The sequence below is a fragment of the Grammomys surdaster genome, unplaced genomic scaffold, assembly GCF_004785775.1.
Source record: "Grammomys surdaster isolate TR1022 unplaced genomic scaffold, NIH_TR_1.0 126531, whole genome shotgun sequence".
Classification (NCBI taxonomy): Eukaryota; Metazoa; Chordata; class Mammalia; order Rodentia; family Muridae; genus Grammomys; species Grammomys surdaster.
In genome coordinates, this window is record NW_021621323.1 from 17,724,633 (window position 1) to 17,747,827 (window position 23,195).

General features: G+C 42.2%; 1 pseudogene; it reads left to right on the forward strand.

The window, feature by feature from the left end:
- Nucleotides 1–6,618: 6,618 nt before the first annotated feature.
- On the forward strand, nucleotides 6,619–7,868 carry LOC114614837 (annotated as a pseudogene).
- Nucleotides 7,869–23,195: the final 15,327 nt, after the last annotated feature.

The following is a 23,195-nucleotide window of genomic DNA, read 5'->3' on the forward strand; positions in this document are numbered from 1 at the left end:
CTGTGTGATGACACTCTTAGCCTGTTGATTGGTGGGCTAAGTGTTTGCATTCTAAAAGATTTACCTTGATTGTCACAAAAATGTTAGCTCATACACAGAGGAAGGAAATAAATGGCTCTTAAGAGAGCTAAAGATAGCCCAAGATGGCTGGGTTCTGGGCTTGGAACTGTCCATAGTCATGGAAGTTCTAATTAGGTAGCCAGCCTTCCAGAGGTTCGAAGGAAAGTGCAGCTGTTTCCCAAGAATGTTCATCCACAGACAAAACTGAGAATCAACCACAACTAAGAGGCATATGCTTCTTACATTTTCTCAAACAATAGCAACATAGACTATGAATTATTAATTGTCTCATAGAGTCTGCAAAGGAATACCATTTCTTTTGCACTTGCGGATGTCAACTATTTCCTAAAGTCACAAACTAAAAGTATTTATCTTCCAATGGATAATAATGCTTTACTACTAATCACCTTGTGATAATTTGTGGTATCAGAATCTAAAAATGAGGCTATTTGATTAAAGTATGTTTAATATACGTAATTCTGAGGTTCATCAGAGGTGAGCTGACATATGTTTTGATTTCTTTACCACTAACATAAAAGTATCTTGTGCTCATTTCATCTCTTTGTTAGGTTAGATTAAAGGTTCACATATTTTTTAAGTCATGATGTTATAAAAAGGACAGAATAGAAATTACAAAAATAGACACTAAGGAAAATATACAAACAATAAAAATTACCTCACTTTTTCTGTTTTGGTTTGTTTGTTTACAAAAAAGAAGCCTACATTGGCCTTAGAAACCACAGAGGACGAATCCATGACCACATCATTCTTATGTCTTTCATGCCTCCCAAGACAGCAGCGTAGGAATGACACTACCACCGTTGACTTCTGGCTACAGATGGACCCTCTCCCCCATTGGCTAGATTATCTACAGATTTTGCGAGATGAAGCAACATATGCCTTCTCCTTTCACTGGCTGGAAACTTATCTGGGTAGGGTCTCATTCCTGTTCCCATTGCTCCAGTACAGAGAAGAAGGCCCCTGCTTAATGTCAGTAAGCCCTTCAACAGCCTCTCTTCCAGCACACCCTTGCCTGTAACCTTAGGCTTCCTAGGCTTCTTTTCTCTACAAACCATACATTTTGTATTTCTTTCTGCCCCACACACTCTTTTTAGTTGTAGACCTACATAAGAGCTATCAAATAAGGACTGTAAGCCAAGTGAACCCTTTCCTACTGGAGTGGATTCGATCAGAGTGTTCTGTAACCGAACTAGAAAGTAAACTAAGACAGAGATTGGTATCATGAGTGGGGTTTTGCTATGACATAGCTCAGTTGCAGTGGGGGCCCAGTATACTGGCAATGCTAGAACCATATAATAACTACCAAGGGACAGTTTAGAGTGGAACCAGCCTGAGCCTATAAGATTCTGACTCAGTGCCTGCCTCTGGACTCCCGGCTTGGGTTCCTACCCTGACTTCCCTTAATGATGGACTGTGATGTGAAGGTGTAAGTCAAATAAACCCTTTCCTCCTCAAGTTGGTTCTGTCAGAGTGTTCTATCACAGCCACAGACAGTGGCCTAAGACATTTTACTTCCTTGATGGCCTTGTGCATTACTCTCCACACCACTGTCTTCCAGGATCCCATTAAAATGCTTACAACATTCAATTGCCTTCCTAGTCCAAAATTCCAAAGTCTTCTACATTACTCTAAAAAATAACAGGAACAAGTTCTTCAAGAAACACCATAGGCTTAGTGCCAACTTCTTTGTTAGTTATTTTTGTTGTTGTGATAAATTACCATGACCAGAAACAACTAATAAAATAAACAGTACCAGCAACCAGGGGCCAAGTGTTCAAATTCTCAAGGCTACGGGGGGAGGGGGATACTTTTCATTCTAGCTACTACGGTATCCCTGGGGTATGTCCACTTCGTGTTCCTTACATATACGCCTACAAGCAGTGCATTTGCTCATATCATGGTTATAATTTTAGTTTGTTGAGTAACTGCCACACTGATTTCTACAGGAGCTTCACTAGTTCACATCCCCTGTAGCAGTCTAAAGATTCCTACTTCCTTACATCCTTGCCAGCATTTGTTACTTATGTTGTTGTTTTATGATAGCTATTTTGACTGGGGTGAGATATCAGAATCTCTGAATAGTTTTCATTAGAGTGGTTAAAGACGCTAAAAAAATTATTTTCATTTTTTTGACCATTTGCTCATCAACATTTGAGAACTTTCTATTCACAATGACTCATCAAAGCATTAGTGATTTGTCTGATTATTTTCTTGTTTTGGCATTTATGCTTTTATCTCCTTATACATTCTAAATATTAATCTTATGTGTGATGTACAGTCAATAAATGTTTACGCTCGTTCTGTAGACTGTAGAGAGAATCTCTTCGTACTATTTGGAAACATCACATGTCAATAAGAAGCTGACGACCTATGAGCCAAGGCAGGAATTAGAAGCTGGGAGTTCTTATGGGGAGAGAGGAACTCTGGGATACAGTCAGGAGCAGGAAGACATTCACCCTGAACTCTGAGGAGGGAGGTATATTGAAACTAGAAGAGGTAACCAGTCATGTGGCACTCATAGAATAGAAGAAATGGTTAATTAAGTTAATAGCTAGTCAGGGAATAAGCCCAAGCTTATGGCTTAGGCTTTTATTCATAAATAATAAGTCTCAGAACTGTTATTTGGGGAACTGGGGTATGGGTGGGAAAGCCCACAGTTAGAGTAGACTGTTCCTTAACTCAATGAATTGTTTCATTTGCCATATAGAAGGTTTTTCAATGTAAGCAATTCCATTTGTTAATTCTTGGTTTCAGTTCTCAAGCAGAAAATCCTTTCCCATATTTATATTTTAAGGCGTCCTATGTTCTCAGATGACAAACTTATTTTCTGTTCTTGTCTGTTTGTTCTAAATGCTTCCTTTAGCTGGATAGCTATTTCTTTCATTAGATTTTGGAAATTTTCCACTATGATTTTATTGGGTATATTTGCTATGTCTTTATTTTGAACATCTCAGTCTGTTGGACTCAATGAGTAATAAATTGGTTCTTATAAATGGAGCCCTATGGATACCATATATTCTATGAGTACTTTTTATTAGCTTACTTGCCATTGCTTGAATGTTCTAAGCAACTGACTTTCTAGCCTTCCACTGAAGCATTTTCAGTTTTGTACTACTTACTGTAATGTTGGCTATACGTCTGCCATATATAGATTTTTATTATGTTGAGGTCATGTTTCTTCTACTCCTAATTTCTTCAGGACTTTGACCATGGAGGGATAGTGAACCTTTGTTGAAGACTTTTCTCACCCATTGAGATGATCACAGTATTTCTGTCCTTACACTCATGCTGTATATTATATTTGCTGATTTGTTAGGCAATCCTTGCATCCCTGGAATAAAACTGATTTTCTTCATGGGATATGCTCTTCCTCGTGTGTTCTTAACTTTAGTTTGGAGGATGCTTCAGAGCCTTTGTGTCATCTATGCTCCTCAGGGATGCCAGTTCACAGTGGTTATATTTTTTTTTATTTTTGTTTTTTTTAAGGCTTTGATAACCGTGGAAAGCATTCACAACATAATAGATTGATTGGATGTTAGCTTTGTATCTTTAGATATGTGTGTTTCATTTGGGATACCCACAGAGATCAGGAAATTAGTAAGGAACAGTGTGGGTATCTTTCGAGGGAGGGAAGAAAGAACATAGTAAAGAGGAGAAAGAGAGTAATGGAGTAAGATGGTTAAACAGGGTAGGAAACCGGATAACAGGCTGTCTAGGAGGAAATAAAGGGAGGGATACCTACCACTAAGGACCTTCTGAATAATTATAGGAAAAACTACTACTGCAGAAGCTTCCTAAAACCATGTACTGTACATACACTAAAAAAAACTTTTAGGTGGAGTTACCCTATAATGGGCCACCACCCTGTTAGACATCACAGGCCGAAAAATAAGAACCCAGTACCAGGGATTGATTATCTCTTTTGGAGTTGTTGGCCAGTGAAGTCTCATAGACACCCCAAATACTGCAGGCTTTTATCACTGTTCTCAGTTGTCCTGCATAATTCTGCATAAGACCATTGAACTTTGAACTGTTGAGCGTACTGCACATTTGAGTCATATTTGAGCTGGACAAATCCAGCTGATATTGACCTAGAAGCTTCATCCCTACTAACCAGCTTTCACAGTGTTAAAAGATACCAGGCAAGCTATTGGAGGAGAAAAGTAACGTGCAATCTCACCAGGCTGTGAACCTCACAAACTGCAATGATTGGACTGGCAAGATACACTCACTAGTTGCACTAGAGGCATGGAACTAACCCACCATGTTCTGATGGGATTAAGGCCCACTTCACAGGGCAGAAGTCAGTTTTAGTAACATTACTGGAGTCAAGAACATGTTGCTAGACTGGTCAGGGATTACTTACACTATTGCTCTATTAAACAGACTTGGCTTTAAACAGTCTCAATGACTTCTTGTTACACCCATAGATTAGTGTATCTCTCAATTCTCATTTGAGAAGGTTCTTTTTACAGTATATGATGACTGTATAGCTCAGAGACCCGCAGATGCCCAATGTACAGAGAACAAGAAACTCCAGAGTGCTCAGCTCTAAATGGGACATCTGTAACACTCCTCCTCCTCTTCCTCCTACTCTTTCCTCCTCTTCCTCCTCTTCCTCCTCTTCCTCCTCCTCTTCTTCCTCCTTTTCCTTCTCCTCTTCCTCCTTTTCCTCCTCCTCTTCCTTTTCCTTTTCTTTTTCCTCCTCCTCTTCCTCTTCTTCCTCTTCCTCTTCCCCCTCCTCATTCTCTTCCTCCTCTCAAGGCCCAGGGATCATTGTTGAAGAGAAGGCAGGAAGCTTGTAAGAGCTAGAGATGATGGATAACTACAAGGAAATGTTTTATGGACACTACAGAGTAGTTTCACATGTGAACTTACAGTAGTTGTGACAGTGTGCACAAGACCCAGGCAAGCCTAAGCCAGACAAATCCCAGCATTGAGAGGGAAGGTGGTCACAATGTTTCACTCACTGGTGAGGAGTTACTGGTAATTGATAGCTGCTTGGAAAGGAAACATTGGTTTTCTTTCAGGCTGTGTCCCCTGGGATGTGGAGCATGCTCTAGTGTGTGAGCATATACACAAGAGGATATGAGTAACATAAATTGTACTCAATGTTTTTTGGGGTTTTGGCTTTTTGGGGGTTTGAGTATTTTGTAATCAAGACACAAAGTTGGGTAGGTGTAGTTCGAAGGGTGCTAGTTAGTTTTGCATCACTGACACAAAGAGTCATTTAAGAGAAGGAACATTCAATTGAGAAATTATCTCTACCAAATTGGTCTGAGGGAAAGCCTGTGGTTACTGCTTTAGTATCACCTCTGGGCTAGTAGGCCTGAGTGCTATAAGAAAGCAGTCTGAGCAAGCCATGATGAGCAAGCCAGTAAACAGCACTCCTCCATGGTTTCTGATTCAGTTCCTACCTTCAGGTTCCTGTCCTCCTTGAATTCCTACCCTAACTTCCCTCAAGGATGGACTGTTACCCAGAAGTGTAAGCTGAAATAAACCCTCTCTTCTCCAAGTAGTTCTTGGCCATGGTGTTTTATCACAACATGGAAATCATAACTAAGAGAGGGGTGGACCTTGAGGAGCTGGGAGAGGGAAATGACTATGATCAGAACACGATGTGTGAAATTCTCAAAGAATTCATAAAATAGTCATTAAAAAGAAAGTCCTTCTTAAAGAGAACAGTATATACTATCAAGTCAATGTTTATTGACTGTGCACCTTAACTCACGTGTGACTTGTCTTCTTTGGATTGTTTTTCCATGTCTTTGTGTCTTGGCAGTTGACTTTTGTGTTAACTTATTATATCAGACCTTGAGAAGAAATCGAAGAAGATCTGCAATTAAAGTGCACTAAGATGTGGGGCACAGGTGTGCCAACACCCTCCCAAAAATCTGCTCCACAATTCCTGCTGTCCCAGCTGAAGGTAGGGAATGTAGCAATAGTCTGTTATACACACATGAGGGTGATTTCCTAATGCTTAGCATTAGATCACAGAGAAAGGGAGAGAGTCTAAAGGATGTGAAAACTCAGCTCATTTTTGTTTCCCCACAGTGAGATGCTTTGAAAAGAACCAAAGAAGAAAGAATTAGTCTATGGCTGTCTTAAGTTATTTCTGTAAGTTCTGATTTAGGGTGGATTTGAGTATACTGGAATGATAAGACAATTACAGAATTATTATTATACAAAAAGCAAAAAGGAAAATAGAGAGGTTGAAGGGAAAAAATGTGACAAATGAAGACAAATGAACGTAGTCTCAAGTTTCTCTCCTGTCAACACTAGTACTTTAATTCCCATTCATGACTCAAATAAAGAAGAAATAACTTTATTTTTTCAGACCTGGACAGAAAAGAAGTAGGCATTAAATGAACTCAGGAGTTCCATTGACAGTTTTATTATCAGTGTATTGGTGGAAGGAATTTGCTTTTCTTCAGGAAGCCATAATTGTGTGTAATGCCTTCTTTAAAAGCAACAACAGGTCGGGCCCCCAGCTCCGCGGCCCCAGAGCGCTCGGGACTCGCTGATCGCGGGCTCGGCCGCAACATGTCTGTGGCGTTCGCAGCCCCGAAGCAGCAGGGCAAGGGCGAGATCACCCCCGCTGCCATCCAGAAGATGCTGGATGAAAATAACCATCTTATTCAGTGTATAATGGACTATCAGAATAAAGGGAAGGCCTCGATGTGCTCTCAGTATCAACAGATATTGCACACAAACCTGGTATACCTTGCTACAATAGCAGACTCTAATCAAAATATGCAGTCTCTCTTACCACCACCATCCACACAGAATATGCCTATGGGTCCTGGAGGGATGAGTCAGAGTGGCCCTCTGCCCCATCCCCAGTCTCACAGCATGCCTTCAGATGGAATGGTGGGTGGGGGCCCTCCTGCACCACACATGCAGAACCAGATGAATGGCCAGATGCCTGGGCCTAACCATATGCCAATGCAGGGACCTGGACCCAGTCAGCTCAGCATGACAAACAGCTCCATGAATATGCCTTCAAGTAGCCACGGCTCCATGGGAGGTTACAACCATTCTGTGCCATCGTCCCAGAGCATGCCCCTGCAGAACCAGATGACAATGAGTCAGGGGCAGCCAATGGGAAACTATGGTCCCAGACCAAACATGAATATGCAACCATATCAAGGTCCCATGATGCACCAGCAGCCTCCTTCTCAGCAGTACAGCATGCCACCTGGAGGTGCACAGCATTACCAAGGACAACAGGCACCCATGGGGCTGATGGGTCAAGTTAATCAAGGCAGCCACATGATGGGCCAGAGACAGATGCCTCCCTACAGACCTCTGCAACAGGGCCCACCACAGCAGTACTCAGGCCAGGAAGACTATTATGGGGACCAATACAGTCATGGTGGACAAGGTCCTCCAGAAGGCATGAACCAGCAATATTACCCCGATGGAAACTCATAGTATGGCCAACAGCAAGATGCTTATCAAGGAGCACCTCCACAGCAAGGGTACTCAGCCCAGCAGCAGCAGTACCCCGGGGCACCAGGGCTACCCAGGACAGCAGCAGGGTTATGGTCCTTCCCAGGGCAGTCCAGGCCCTCAGTATCCTAATTATCCTCAGGGTAAAGGTCAGCAGTATGGAGGCTATAGATCAGCACAGCCAGGACCACCCCAGCCACCCCAGCAGAGGCCTTATGGGTACGACCAGGGACAATATGGGAATTACCAGCAGTAAAAATATCCTTACATTCCAATAGCCAGTATCTATTAGTACCACATTGTCACAACTCTGCACCGCGGACACCCCCTGGGAAGACTCCTTCCATTCCAACTAGGTTTTGGAAAAACCTCTGGCTAAGTGGCTGCTTCATCAGTAAGTAGCCTTTATGTTTAGTTTGTAAAGGCTTTCGTAGCTGCCAGTGCACCTGATTTCACATCTCTACTCTAGATGGCAACATTGGACAGAAAATGCATTGACATAAGGAATTTTCAGCTATTTCGGAACTGTGTTCCAAATGGACTGTCACAGACTGAAAGGGGTGAACAGCTTTGTGTGTTCATGAAGGTTGAGGGGTGTCAGCTACACCAGCATAGCTGACTGAGTTCCTTGGATCGGTGGAGGGCTGAGGGCGAGAGAAAGAAAGACAAGGAGTCATCTGGTAAAGAACCAAATGCTATATTTTCAACTGCATAGCTCCCTTTTATACTCCCCACAAAACAGGAACACAAACAGGAACAGGAATAAAAACAGGAACAAGGAGACACACTCGGCAGCCTACCACCTAAGTTTGGATTTCTCCTTGAGCAGTCTTCTCAGGGAAATGCATAGAGACGGGGAATCAGGCACAACAGCACAGGTGCAGAGGATGGTGACTCACCTCTACATTCCTCTCTCTTCAGCTTGGTTGATATAAGAGGAAATGCTTATGATGGCGTGTCTGATTCGTACTGAAAGCCCAGAGGTGGCATTTTCTTGTTTTTAAGCACGACATACTTACTCATTATTTGAGACTGATTATTTTAGCTAAATTTGAGGATATGACACCGGGCAAGAAAACATGTACTGAGAGATTTCTAAACACATCTATTTACGAATACTTTGAAAATATCTAGCCCAAAGGTAAGTTGCTGTGTCCTCACAGTTGTCTGCATCCAGGGACTATGACTGAATATAACACATTCTTTGTAATTGAATTAGTTTTTGCCACTTCTAACTGCAAACAGAACAGAAGGGGTACCATACATTCAAAGAAGCAAAGCATACTGTCCTCAACATACTGTAATGAAAAAAGGGGTTTCAGTGTGTCTGTCTGAGGGTGTGTGTGTTTAAGGTCAGAGTATAGGGTGTTCTTCAACTTGGTCAGTAGACAATAGGCATCAAGTGTGAACAGATGAGGCATGGAAAGCCTTCTTGTGACGGAGATGCTTATAAGTTCTGTGCCAGGTTCTCCACCACTGCGTACTTTATTGCTATTTAAAACTGTATCAACTCTAACGAAAGAATAAATTATTTGTGATTTTTTTTTAAAAAAAGCAACAACAATAAAGCATCATCATATTAGAAATGAGAAAAGCAACATTTCAGCTATTTCTAGGCCAGTAGGTTTTACTGTTTTATCACACATAAGAATAGACCAGGGTCTAAGTTTTCTTTCCAAGTTAAGTTGTTGTTGGACATATGAATGTGTTTAGAAATGTAAGAAGTGAACCTAGAAATATAAAGGTTTCATACATACAGAAAGATAAAAAAGATTAGATATTGTCTGCACTATCATACGCAGGAAATAGTTTCAAGATGCAGAGGAGGGTTGTGACTAGCTAAGAGAATGTCACAGAGTCACAATCTATTGTTCAATAGTTGTAATGATAGCTTTTACATCAAGCATTTTTGAAAGATAATATAAATGAAAATATAATGGTTTGGGTGAATAAGGATTTCTACTGTATAGGCAAACAGATGGGCTTAGAGGCTAGAGAGAGAACTCAAGAGCACTGTGCAATTATCAAGAACAGAGTTCAGATCTAGCACCCATGTAACTCTACCTCCAAGGGATCCAGAACTCTCTTCTAGTCTCTGTGCACCCACAGGGGCACACCTGCACACACATAGGCATGTCTATGCACACAGAGAGATACATAAATAAAATGAGCCTGTTAGAAAAATGATAGTTTTCAAGAAAAAGAATAAACCAACACATGTACAACAGTGTGTTATCCTTTGTAGAGAAAACCAGAGAAGACGCAGGCAGAACAAAAGAAGAAATTGAATATTGGGTCCTACATAAGCCTAGTCGGTTCTCCCTGGTAAGCAACCATACAGGAACCTGCAGCGCACACTGAGAGTGAGGGGCTGACTGGATTCTTCATAACTAGAATATCTTTCAGGTGATACCGTAACTGTTCCTGGGTGAAGATAAAGGAAAAATTTAGAACAAAGCTGGAGAACCAAGAATGCTTGGAGATTTTTCCAATTCCTGCTACAGTTAAAATTCTGCCGTGTATCAAAAGAGATAGCATAGATGTGGGATGCAGAAAAAAAAATCGTTCACAGTAAACACCCTAGCTGCTCAGAAAGAAAGAAAGAAAGAAAGAAAGAAAGAAAGAAAGAAAGAAAGAAAAGAAAAAAAGGAGAGAGTATTTGACAATTATATTTTTTCTTAGTCTCCACCTGAGGCTAAAAGTGTAACCTGTTTCTTATCTTGAAATAATTGAAGGCATCTATAGAAGTATTCATTATAAGCTTTTGAGTATAAACATAGTCATACTTATTAAAATACTTCCTTTCATTGTATAGTCAGGAATAGTGTTCTAGAATTTTTTAATTATTTATTTATTTTATGTATAAGAGCACACTATATCTGTCTTCAGACACACCAGAAGAGGGCATCAGATCCCATTACAGATAGTTGTGAGCCACCATGTCATTACTGGGAATTGAACTCAAGACCTCTAGGAAAAGCAATCAGTGCTCTTAATCGCTGAGCCATCTCTCCAGCCCCCAAGGGCTTTTGTTCTAACTCAGGATTTTAGGGAGAAACTGAAGAAAACCTTTAAGTAGTTTTCATATAAAAACTGAATGAAACTTACTGATGAGTTTGTTGTCAGTGACCAATATTAAGTCCCTTCAGCTCTTTAAAGTAAAGACCTTTGGAAAGATTCTTCTGTGGACTTACTGTTTCTTTACTTGAGTTTTTGTTTTTGTTTGTTTGTTTTGTTTTTATAGTAAATGAGATTTGCTGATGTTTGGAAGGATGTTCTCTGTACACCAAGACTAATAAAACATTTCATTTTAAGCTCTCAGTTTCCACTTTCACACAATGCTACCTTACATCCTCATGTCTTAGATAGCTTAAATATTTATTATTTACTCAGTATATGATTAATTATAACTTCATATTTCATTTCATAGTTTTGGGTATATTTTCACTAGCTAGAACGTATTAGGAACTGTTGTGGTAATCTTGCTTGAATTGTTTTGTAGCCTAGGGAGATGGCTTACTGGGATAAAAATCTTGTGCAAGTATGTAGACCTGAGTTCTAATTCCCAAACCCACATAAAGTCCTGATACAGTAGTGTGCATCTACAGTCTCATTAAAGTCCTGACACAGTAGTGTGCTTCTGACTCAGTAGCGCCCATCTGCAGTCTCATTGTTCCTTGGGCAAAATGAGAGTGGGAGATAAGAGCATTCTCTAAACTTCACAAGCCAGCTGGCTTGCTGTGTGCACTGGTGAACTACAAAAGAGAAACTTGGATTTCAAACAAAGTGGAGGGTAAGGACCAACCCCTGTGATTGGCCTATGACCTCCACACCTGTGCTGCGGCAAGTGCACACCTGCACTCACGGGTATGAATGTGCACAGATATGCATACAAGCACACACACATACACATACATACACACACATACACACACATACACACACACACACTTTTAATAAAAGCCCTTACGATTCTCATAGGAAATAAAGATATCAAGAATAGAATGCGCCATATTAAAAATCAGGCTTGCACACACAAAGGACTTTGTATCAAAGTTAAAAATATCTGTAGGACGTGAAAGTCATAGTCAGCACTGTGATCCTCTGTTTTAATTTTAAAGAAAGAAAAAGTAGAAACTTAGACTAAGAGCCATTTACCTGGTGGCTGGAGAAGATCCAGTGTCTGCATGGACTTCTAACAGAGCTTGATGTTCAGAGGGAAGCTGCAGGTATTCGAGGGCCATTACTTGACAGTTTAAAATGAAGAAAGATAGATTCCACTTAGTGTTACAAGTATCTTTCTCTACTTAACAATGGAAAGATATGAGAATGCTCCAAAATCACACTTACGTTTGTCTGAGGACAGAGGGGTGGCTCATTGGTTAAGAATTCTTGCTGTTCTCCCAAAGGACCAGACTTTAGGTCCCAGCACACACATGGCTGGTAATCACCTGTAACTTCAGGTGATCCAACGCCCTCTTCTGGCCTTCATTGGTACTACACATATGGCATACATTCACACAGACATACACATTCTTGAATCTTTAAAAAGTTAGTACTTGGATACTTGATCTCAATAAGCAACCTTTAAACTTCACTGAGAGTCTCCTTGTCTGTTTCATTGTAATATTCCTCAGGTATACTTCGGTTTTTTAACAAACTTTTCTTAAGAGTCTGTTTTACACTCTCAGTACCAAGTAATAGGGTGAAATTAAATGATAAGTATGAGACCTTTGTCCCCAGAAAAGAATCTTTATTTAATTAAAGATACTTTATAATTCTGAGCTATACTTCTATAATTATTTTGGTCTCAGCACTCATTTACACTTAAAAGTAATTGAAGGTCCCAAAAAACATTTGTTAGTATAGCATATAGTTATCTGTATGCATTATATTAGAATCAGAACAGAAAGCTTATTCTCTCATTCCTTTAAAGGGATGAGAGTCTTTTCCTGATGTAGCTTCTATACACTTTGGAGAAAATGAGAATGGACAAGACAAATAAAATCTATGAATTTTAGAGAAAATATTCTTGACTTTGTAGAGTCTCTGTAGTACTGTTGCAGATTCTCGTACCTGTCAATCAATAAATGAACAGGGTTTTTTGAAACTGTGGTACATGTGCATTCAAAGGCCCATGGAATATAGAAGAGAGTGATTGTTTAAGTTCCCTAATGCTAATATTGTCCATGGTGCTATGTGACTAATGCTGGTCTCCAGTTGAGTCTAATTTCTAAAATAAGCACGTGAAATAACACTATCACGTTTGCTGAGTAGCCCGTGTCACAAAATGAAATGCTCCTTTGCCACCTAGTGGCAAGGTATTGTAATTACAGAATGAACGTCTGGAGAGTTTAGAGTATTTGACTGCCAAGTCTACCTCCGAGCACTGGAGAATACACTGACCTTCCGGTGTGCGCCAACCTGATGCTAAATAGTCACAAACAACCCAAAAGGGGTGGGGGATTGGAATGCAGTCTCATTTTAAAGAATTAATAATTTTTAGGTTTCATAAGTTTGAATTTAATCAAAGTCCAGTATTTTCAGGCAGCAAAAAAAAAAAAAAAAAAGAGACTTCTTTGTTTGTTTCCCTCTAAAATATTTTCTTTCCCTGTAGTAAAACTGACATGGAGAGCTTCCAACTTCTACTGCGCTTGGCTTTTTCTGGTGCTATATAAGGGTGCCAAGAACCTGCCCTACAAGACACCAATTCATTCTCTGCGCTGGCAAACTCCTAAGGAAGTATGCATCACTACACACAAAGCCTGTCTCTGCATGGACCTCCAGAGGGAGAAAGCTGGGGCATATTAGTAGACCAGAAGGAACTTTGGTCCTAAGATACATGTGACGTTACAGAGTCTGCTAATGTATTCCCCCTTCTTAGCTTCAAACCTCACTTCATTGTCACGATTTCCCACAGGACAGCAAAGTCTTTAATCATTGATTGTGGTAGTTTGTGCCTTTGTTAATGAATAAAGTAATAACCAGTGTGCTATGTACACATTCAGCATTCTTCATAATGAGTGGTATAATACAGCATTGCAGTGTGTTGTAGTAATATTTAATCTCAGCCAGGGGTTTCTTCCCTGCCTTTGATCACTCAGTTCCCAGATAAAAGACACAAAAGGTTTTTATATATATAAGCCTTAGACAGCACTAGAGCTGGGCAGATATGTACCCCCTAAGCTATTAGAATCTACTTTCCTACCAATAACCCCAAGTTATTAGTTACTTGCTATGTTCCATCTGGGCTGCTCTTAACTCCAATTGGCCAGCCCTCACGACTCATTTACCTCATGGTGTCTTCTCCTTGCTCCACCTTGTCTCTTCCTCATGATCCTGCCTCAGACCCCAAGCCTGGGAACCGAAGCTCTGCCTACCTCTCTTCTGCCCTGTTATAGGCTGTAGGCATCTTTATTTATGAGTCAGGGATAACTTGGGGGGCAAGTTTACATAGCATCACTTAGGTCCACGTGAGGATCTCCTCATCCTCGAGGTCAACCAGGGCCAGTATTTAGCATCACAATACAGAGCAACAGACTCAACCTCAGCACAGTGTTTCTCAAAGTAAGTGAAGACTTCCAAATATAGGTATAGATAGCTTTAAAGCAACCAGCTTTCTTGTTCCTTCATTTCCATTTACTTCCCACTGTGTTAACCATGCAGAAGAAAACCATGTTCAAAAGTCCAAGTGCTGTTTTGTAAGACACATGGAAGTTCTTATTTCACCTTTGATCTCACCAAGATAAACTTCCCAAAGGGTTGATATAGCTGTGTGCATGACAAGGAGTGAGTAAATATGGCACCCTCGAGTTGTCTGTCTTCAGCTCCTGTCCCTTCCAGCTTTACAGAAGGTTGAGCTATCACCCTATGGAAAGAAAACAGGTATATTCACCCCTGTAAGAGTGTGGTGTGACTCAAGCAGAGGTTTCCCAGGCCTGGTGCTGGTGTCTGTGGTTATGGTAGGAAACAGTATTACCCAAGTTACCCAATATACATTCACATACATACAACACACACAGACACTGAGACACACAGACACACACACATACAGACACTGAGACACATGAAGACACACACAGAGAGAGAGAGACAGACAGACAGACAGACAGACACAAACACACACAGAGATATATACAAACACAGAGAGAGAGTAGACAGACACACACACGCCACAGGTAATTTTTTGTAACTGAAAGTACATTTTTTCTTACAATATAGTCTGGATATTGTTTCCCCTCCTTCAACTCCTCCTAGAGTCTCCCCAACCACCCAAATCCACACCCTTTCTTGCTCTCTCTCTTTAGAAAATTAACAGGCATCTAAAAATAAATAAATAAACAAAATAAAAGCATACCATAATAAGACAAAACAAATAAACAAAACATAGCTAAATATAAAGCACAAGAAACATATACAGACACTGAGACACACACACAATGTCACGCACAGAAATCCCATAAACACACAAAACCAGAAACCACGTTATATAAGCAGAAGATCAATAGGATTTTTAAAAATGTCCAGGCAAAACATTACTTTCATTATTTTTATTATTCAATAGAAAAACGTCTAAAATACCATTGAGTTCATTTTGTGTTTTCCATCCACTGCTGGGCATGGTCTGTATTTGTTTTTCTCATAGGTCCACGACTTATCTAGCCTCAGGTTCCTGGTCACCCCACACAGCATCTGGCGTGGGTTCCATCTGATGGAGTGGGCCTTAAATCCAATCAGATAGTTGTTGATTAAGCCCAGACTCTATGCGTGACTTTTGAACCAGCGTTATCTTGCAGCCAGGTCACCATTGTAGATTTCAGGATTTGTAGCTGGACTGGTGTTTACCTTTCTCCTTCGATAGGAAGCAGAGTACCTTCCAGTACCATGGCTACTAATCTGTACGGTTGAAGGGTCTGGGTAAGCACCAGCTTAACTTCTCCGTGTTCAGTGAGTTGAGTAGGCGTTCTCTTCAGCAGTAGGGCCTTGCTATCAGTTTGCAGAGAGAAACCAATAGTCTTAGCAATGTCCTGGGTTGTCTGGGAGGTCCACAAGGCCTATTTAGCCAACAACTCCATTATTTGGTGATTCCAATTAAGATGATTGATCTTAGCCATTTCAACAGGTGTAAGATGAACTCTCAAAGCAGTTTGCTTCTGCGTTTCCCTGACGACTAAGGATACTGAATGTTTCTTTAAGTGCTTCTCGGCCATTTGCGTTTCCTATTCTCAACTGTTTAATCTGTGGCTCATTTTAAATTTGATTATTTGCTTTCTTGATATTTAGTTATTTCAGTTCTTTATACATTTTGGATATTAGCCCTTTTTGGGGATGTGTATTTGTGGGGAGAAAAAAACTTTTCCAGTTCTGTAGCCTCTTTGTCTAAATGATGGTGTCCTTTGCGGAACTGAATCTTTATGAGTGTTGTTGTAATTACTTAAAATCGGCCTCTGGCTCAAGCTGCAGCAGCTCTGCTTAGCCCAGCCGCCATGTTTCTCAGCCTGAGGCCACATGCGTGCAGCAGATAGAACTGGCCAGCCAGAAACACCAGCCCTGCCACCCACTAGATGCCAGCGTGAGTGATGGCTCTGCCAATCTTCCACGACGTCTCCGCAAGGCAGGTCATTGCCCAGACCATTCCACCATCCATGCAGGCCCAGTAAGAGAATGAAACTCTAGTTCTTATAGATTAATCAAAGGCTTTATATGTTTGGTAAAGCTCAATAACAATATACCCATACAAAGAATTGTTTCCCAATTAGCCAACCTAAATAAAAGTAGTTACCCTCTCCATACCTGCACGGCTTTCCATCCTCCTACATCTCTGCTCTCTCCAGCTCCTCCTCTTCCTTTTCCTCTTCCTCTCCTAACTCCTCCCACCTTAGCTCCTCCTACATATGAGGTCCTGTTTAGTAGTTATTCTTAGCACCTGCGCTGTCAGTGGTCCACTCAGAAAGTCTTCTCCTATGCCAATAAGCTCAAAACTATTTCCTGTTTTCTCTTCTACCAGATTCAGTGTATCTGGCCTTACGTCGAGGTCCTAGATCCGTCTGGAGTTAAGTTTTGTGTAGAGTGATAAGCACAGATCTCTCCGTGTTCTTCTACAAGCACCCACCCACCATGACCAGCATGTCCTTTTGTTGAAGGTGGTTCTTTGCTTCAGTGTGTACTTCTGGATTCTCAAAAAAAAAAAAAATCAGAAATTCCTAAGTGTATGGACTAAGGCCTAGGCATCTGGATTTTTGCCAATACCATGTTGGTTTTATTGCTATAGCTCTGTAGTACAATTAAAGATCTGAAATGGTGATACCTCCAGACATTCTTTTATTATTCAGGATTATTTTACTTATTTTACTTTTACTCAGTTTTCATGTTTTTGATAGAAAGCCAAAATGGTATTTTCAATTTCTATGAAGAATTTTGTTAGAATTCTGTGGAGAATTTCTGCTATAATTTTGATTAGGTTTCAATAAACTGTAGATTCCTTTGGTAGAATGGCCATTTTTGATATATACTAGCCCTGCCAATCTGTCAACATGGGGTACCTTTCCATTGTCTGATACCTTTAAATTTTCTTCAGTGTCTTAAATTTTTTTTATTGTACAAGCCTCTCTTAGTCCGTGTTCTGTTGCTGTGAAGAGACACTTTGACCACAGCAACTCTTATAAAGGAAAGTATTTATTTGGGGCTGGCTTACAGTTTCAGAGGTTTAGTCCATTATCATCATGGTGTGGTGCCTTTCTGCATGCAGGCAGACATGGTAGCTGGAAATTATATATCAAGATCAGAAGGCAACAGGGAGAGAGAGACAATGGGGCTGGCTTGAGCTTTTAAAACCCCAAAGCTCAACCCCAGTGACACACTTCCTCCAACAAGGCCACACCTAATCCAACAAGGCCACACCTCCTAATCCCTCTCAAGTATTGCCACTGCCTAATGACCAAACATCTATGTACATGAGCCCATGAGGGTCATTCTTATTCAAACCACCACATTCCATTCCTTTATCCTCGTAGGCCATATCATAAAACAGCAAGACATGTTCAGTCCAACTTCAAAAATCCCCATAGTCTGTAACAGTCTCAACACTGTTTAAAGGTCCATAGTTCAAAGTCTCTTCTGAGATTCAAGGCAATCTCTTAACTGCAACACTCTGTAAAATCAAAATCAAATCTCTTCAGATCTCCAACTCCTTTCAGCTCTGGTGACTGCAACACAAGCCTCTCTCTTAGGCTGGATACACTCCCAACCTGCACCCTTTCCTAGCAGGTATCCCATGACAACATCTTGGGGTATACTGACTGGTTTTGTGTGTCAGCTTGACACAAGCTAGAGTCATCAGAGAAGAAGGAAACTCAGTTGAGGAAATGCCTCCATAAGATCCAGGTGTGGGGCATTTCCTCAATTAGTGACCAATGAGAAAGGGTCCAGGCCAGTGTGGGTGGTGCCATCCTTGGGCTGATGGTCCTGGGTTTTATAAGAAAGCAGTCAGAGCAAGCCATGTGAAACAAGACAGTAAGCAGCACCCCTTCATGGCCTTTGCATCAGCTTTTACCTCCAGGTTCCAGCCCTGCTTGGGTACCAGTCCTGACTTCCTTTAGTGATGAACAGCAATGTGAAAGTGTAAACCAAATAAATTCTTTCCTCCCCAACTTGTTTTTTGGCTTTTTCACTGCAGCAATAGAAACCCTAACTAAGATATGGGGTCTCTAAGGCAACCCAGGCTTCACCTTCACAGCTCCACACAATGGCCTCTCTAGGCCACCACACAGGGACACCCTGACACATGCCTGGCCCCAGTGGCTTTCCTTAGTTTCAGAGGGAGATCCCATATCCCCTTTCTTCTATCCTTCTAAAGCCAGAGCCACGTAGCTGAAGCTGCCAAGTTCTACAGCTTGTTGGGACTGGAACATGGCCTCCTCGGTCAATTACATCTTTGCCAGCTTTCTCTTTTTAATGGTTTCCTTCTCGGCTTATGTATTTCTTTAATTCCCTTTCACACACTGGAAGCTTTTCTGGGTGGGGTCTTGCCATGAGGTCACCACTCCCTGTATCCATTTGGAATCGGACTTTCCTTTAAACTTTTTATCTCCTTGAGCACTAGACGGAGCTCTGCCGTAGTTCCTGGTGTTCATTTTCTCCTCAAACTGTACGTTGTGTATTTTTTCCTCGCTCAGCTTGCCCCTTGTCATCATAGATCTGCATAGGAGTAGCAGAGTCAATACCTGACTGCTGCCGTCCGCATTCCTACTAGGATGGCCCATTACGCCTTGTGCAAAGCAGCCAAATGCTTTCCTAATCCAAAAATCCCAAAGTCCACATTCCACCAACAAGCAGCATAGTCACAATACCCCAGCTTTTGATACCAACTTCTGTCTTAGTCACTGTTCTATTGCTGTGACAAGACACCATAACCACAGTAACTTTTATAAACATAAGGATTTAATTGGGGCTTGCTTTCAGTCTATTCTCATCATGTTGGGGAGCATGGTGGTATGCATGCAGACATGGTAGCTGAAAGTTCTGCATCTGGATATAAAGGCAGCAGGGAAACAGAGACCAGGCCTGACTTGAGCTTTTGAAAACCCAAAACACATCTCCCAGTGACATACTTCCTCCAACAAGGCCACACCTCCTCAAGTATTGCCACTCCCTAATGACCAAGAATTCAAATGTGTGAGGCTATGGTGGCCATTCTATTCAAACTACCACAAAGTCTTTCTTTCACTTGCTTAGTTAGAGTTACCTCAAGATATATTTGAACCGGGCGGTGGTGGTGCACGCCTTTAGTCCCAGCACTTGGGAGGCAGAGGCAGGCGGATTTCTGAGTTCGAGGCAGCCTGGTCTACAGAGTGAGTTCCAGGACAGCCAGGGCTACACAGAGAAACCCTGTCTCGAAAAACCAAAATAGAAAAGAAAAAAAATAAGATATTTTTGAGGCTATTGTAAAAGGTGTTGTTTCTCTGATTTCCTTCTCCCTCTATAGAGAAAGGCTACTGGGTTTTGTTTGTGTGTTAGTTTAGTGACCTGTTACTTTGTTGAAAGTCTTTTTCAGTTGTACAAGTTTCCTGGTGTAGTTTTTAGGATCTTTGATGTATATGCTCATATCTGCAAATGAAGATGCTTCAACTTCTTCATTTCCTATTTCATTCCTATTTCCTACTCATTCCTTTGATGCCTTTCGTTTGTCTTATTGCTCTAGCTAAGACTTCAAGTACCATACTGAGTAGGTATGAAGAGGGTGGACAGCATAGTCTTGTTCCTGACTTTAGTGAAATTGATTTTATTGGAATCTCCACTTAGATTGAAGTAGGCTGTGAGCTTGCTGGAAATCAGCTTTATTGTGTTGCGGTACATACCTGGTTTCCCTAGTCTCACTGGGACTTTTATCATGAAGAAGTGTTAGATTTTATCAAAAGCCTTTTTCTGCACCTAATAAGAAAGTCATATGGGTTTTGTCTTTAGTCTGTGTATGTGGTAGATTACACTTTTCAGTTTATGCATATTGAACTATCCTCATATCACTGGAATAAAGTCTGCTTGGTTCTTGTATATTATATGTTTGCAAATATTTTATTGAAAATTCTTGATTTTATATTCATAAGGGAAATTGTTCTGAAATTCTCTTTCTATGTTGAGTCTTCGTGTGACAATTTGGGTATCAGGGAAATTGTAGCCTTGTAAAAAGCCTGGGCAATGCTCCTTCTGTTTCTATTTTGTGGGATAATTTGAGGAGTGCTCAGTGTTAATTCTCTTTTGAAAATCTGATCGAATTCTGTACTGAATCCTTGGCCATCACTTGGTGGCTCTACAACACAGTAGGTTACTGAACAAGTCCATCCAGGCTGCAAGGCAGCAGCACTACAATCCAGCAGACATGTGACAGTCGTGCCCAGGCAACTAACTCATGCAGCTGGGGCTAGGCAGACAAGTTAATAGATGTTTCTAGGCCACCATGTGGATGGGCTCGAATGCAGTAAGTAAGAACAGTGTCTGCCCGTGCCTCCACGTGGTAGTGTTGGCACAGGATAGACATGGGGACACGTTAGCCCATCAGCCACATGGCAGAACTTGGAAATGGCACATTTGTGAGCAAGTGAGTCCAGACCACTACGTAATCACTCTGAGATACCAGCTACATTTGAACAAGAGAGCCTGCGCTGCCACATGGCAGTGCTGGGACATGGGGCATGAGCAAGCAGAGGAGCTCATATGGGTGGTTCTGTGTCACAACATCCATGTGAATAGGCGTGCTTTCACCACCAAGTGATAGTGCTAAGACACCACAGGTGTGAAAACACGCATGCGTGTGCAGCCATGGATGTACCGGGACCCAGCAGGCATGCAAACATGTGCTTCTATGCTGCCGAGTGGTGCTGCTGGGATATCATGTGGGTGCACATGATAGGGGTGCAAGTAGGTTCAGGCAACCACATAGTGATGCTATGACTTGACTGGCTTAAGAACAGGAATGCCCAGGGCACAGCACTGAAACAAAGCAGGGGTGTGAACAAGCATGCCCAGTCCAGTACTGGGACACAGCTGTTGTGTGAAAAAGCAAGCCTGTGTCACCACGGGACAGCACTGGGAGACAGCACACTTGTGAACCAGCGTGCTGGTTTGAATAGGCGTGGCCCCATAGACTCATGTGTTTGAATTCTTGGCACTATTAGGGGCTGTGGTCTTGCTAGAATAGGTGTGTCCTTGCTTACAGAAGACTGTCACTGTGAAGGTTTCCTACGCTCAAGCTCCACCCAGTGTGAAACAGTCCCTTCTGCTGCCTGCCAATCATGATGTAGAATTCCTGGCTCCTCCAGCACCATGTCTGCCTGGATATTACCATGCTCCTGCCATGATGATAATGGACTGAACCTCTGAAGCTGTAAGCCAGCCCCAATTAAATGTTGTTCTTTATAAAAGTTGCCTTGGTCATAGTGTCTGTTCACAGCAACTAAGACAACCAATGAATACAGGCTGTAACATGTTGACCCAGGCTAAGAACACATGTATGAACAAGCATGGACAGGCAAAAATGTAGTGGCGCTGGGACTTGGCATGTTTGCTAACAGACCCGTCTATGTCACTTGGCAGCCCCGGGGCACAGCAGGTGAACAGGACTACCCAGGCTGTGACCTGGTACCATTGATACATGACAAGCATGCAGCATGTATGTCTGAGCTGCCACATGGCAGCACCGTGTCACGATGGGCATTTGACAGGTTTGCCCAGGCCACTGTGTGGTGGCAAAGGAACATAACAGGCACGAAAACAGGCCATCCCATGGCTAGGCCATCCCATGGCAGTGAAGGGACAGGGCAGGAATACAAAAAGCAAGCTAAGTCATCACAGGAGCTAGGACACAGCCCACCTTCTAAAAGGTGACCCTGGAAAATGACTGCCACATGAGAGCCGGTGCTACAACATGGCGGAGCTGGGATTTGACTCTCGCACTACGGGGTGAACCCAGACCTCCACAGCACAGTGCTGTGGTGCATGGAACATGGCAGCCAAGAGAACAAGTGTGCCTTCGACAATGTGGATTGGCACTTGAAAACAGCCTGTGTGTCAGCAGGTGAGTCAAGGCCACAACGTGGGAACACTGGGTCACAGATGCTCCACGGGGACACAGCTGGAGTTTAACAGGTGTGCACATCCCCCACATGGCAATGCTGAAACATGGCTGTCACGTGAACATGAGAGTCAGCGCCACCGCAGGGCAGTACTGAGATCTGGCTCTCATGAGAACAGGTGGACCCAGAAGACCATATGTCAGTGCTGGAATGAACTCCAGTGGCTATTCTGCCACCGGTTGGTACTGGGACTTGGCAGATGTATAAAAAGGAGATCCTTCACCCAAACGTAGTAGCACTGGGTAACAGCATGCATGCCAACAGGCATTGTACTAAAATATGGCATATGTGACAATAGGCATACCTAGACCATCCCTTGGTGGCCCTAGGACACAGCAGGCAGGGCAAGTAGGCTACCCAGGCCACAGTACGGTAGCAATGGGACATGGCAGTCATGCAATAAGCTTGCCCAGATCATAATGCTGGTGGTCTAGTAACACAACAGACATGCAAACGTGTTCCTAGACCATGAAGTGTCAGTTCTGGGACATGGCAGGCTTGCAACCAGGCATTCCATGCCACCAATGTGTGGCACAAGGATATGGTAGGTCGGAGTACAGATATACCAAAGCCCCCACGTCTTGGCCCTGGGACTCACCATGCATGCAAAGGAGCGAGCCTCGGCTAACATGTGGCAACATAAGGACACAGAAAGCATGTGAACAGGTGTGCCCAGACAGTCTAGTGGAACACAGCTCTGGAACATAGCAGGTATTCAAACGTGCACGCCCAGGTCACCACATGGTGGTTTTTAAAGACGTAGCAAGTATGAAAGCAGACATGTACAGACCACCAGGTGGCAACACTGAGACACAACAGATGTGTGAACAGGCACAAACAGGCCACCAGGTGGCAGCACTGGAACACAACAGACGTGAGCAAGAATGCCCAGGCCAGCACATGGAAATTCTGGGCCGGTGGAAAGAGTGTCAATAGATGAACTTGCTACCACCTAGAGATGCTAGAACACAACTTGCAGGTGAACCAGCTCCCCTGTTTTGCAGTCCTGGAACAAAACATGGTTGTCAAATGCAC